This window comes from Myotis yumanensis, unplaced genomic scaffold (assembly GCF_028538775.1).
Source record: "Myotis yumanensis isolate MYYU_CA2020_CCGP unplaced genomic scaffold, mMyoYum1.0.hap1 SCAF_1, whole genome shotgun sequence".
Lineage (NCBI taxonomy): Eukaryota > Metazoa > Chordata > Mammalia > Chiroptera > Vespertilionidae > Myotis > Myotis yumanensis.
In genome coordinates this window covers 204,833,592-204,834,688 of record NW_027223752.1, presented here as the reverse complement: position 1 = coordinate 204,834,688, position 1,097 = coordinate 204,833,592, and the positions used below count along the sequence as shown (strand labels likewise).

The window sequence follows — 1,097 nt, the reverse complement described above, 5'->3', positions numbered from 1 at the left end:
CTATAGTCAGAAAGTGGGAGTTGGAAGGTTGAGATTTGAAAGATGAAAAACATCCCAGTGATAGAAAATCCGTGTAAGGTTTTAAGAGTCCTTCCTTAAAGTGAAGGTGAATTATGTTGGATTCCATATGCCAAGAACATATGATACAGGGACATTGCTTAACATGGTTAACCTGTTAACTGTGTGAAAACTGAAATGGTCCTAAATGAAGGAAGGGCTTGGTTTGGCCAAGAAGAGGATGAATCTCTTTTTTTTTCTTTGATGTCATATAGGTAATGATGCCATAACAAGATTTGAGGGAGGCACATCTTACACAATAGTTTGAACACCCAATATTCACATTTATAAACTACAAAAGGATCTGAACCTCATAATTGAGGCATCAAAAAGATGAGGGTAAAAACTCTCACTTGCACTTTTAGATAATATCATTGGAAATAATCTTTCTAAGTACTGAGAGATAACAGACTCAAGAATAGATGGAGAAAAAAGGTTTTATTCTATAGTTCGTTTTTAAGCAGGCTTTACTTTCAATCAAAGTTTTACTCCCAGTTAATCTTTTATTAAATCTACAACATTACACTTTTTTGTAATCTTTCAATAAGTTTTTTCTAAACCTGTAAACATTTTTTTCAGCATTAACAAGTGATTTGTAAATCTCTTTAGTTCACTTAGGGTAATAATGTTTAAAGCAGGATTGCTTATTTCAGTAGAAAATTGTAAAATCTCCCTGCTCCTTCCCATTTCTTTTGAAGTACAGAATAATGGGACAGATTAATCCTGCTCAATTTATAGTGCTGCATTATTAACCAAAACTGCTTTTTAAAGTCTGTTATAATTATGTCTCAACAAACCATAGATAAAGGGTTTTACTATAGGGGATTTATGCTAAGTCAAATTACTGGGAAGGAGTAAAACCTCTGTGCTTTTAATTACAGCACTTCCCATTCTAATAAGAAAAGATGATTTCTCTAGTAGGTGCCAAGGATATGAAAAGTCTTTTTATTCTTTCTTTAACAGGATCAGTAAAGGAAAACACTAAAACCAATCAACAATTTCATGAGTGTCTCAAAACAATGTTCCCTGTGTAGAAGAAT

General features: G+C 32.7%; 1 non-coding gene across 1 annotated transcript; it reads right to left on the bottom strand.

Moving 5' to 3' along the window:
* Positions 1-262: 262 nt before the first annotated feature.
* Positions 263-361, bottom strand: LOC139001490 (small nucleolar RNA U13). The gene has a single exon (XR_011470056.1). It is a non-coding gene; the product is annotated as a small nucleolar RNA U13 (small nucleolar RNA).
* Between the last annotated feature and the right edge of the window lie 736 nt (positions 362-1,097).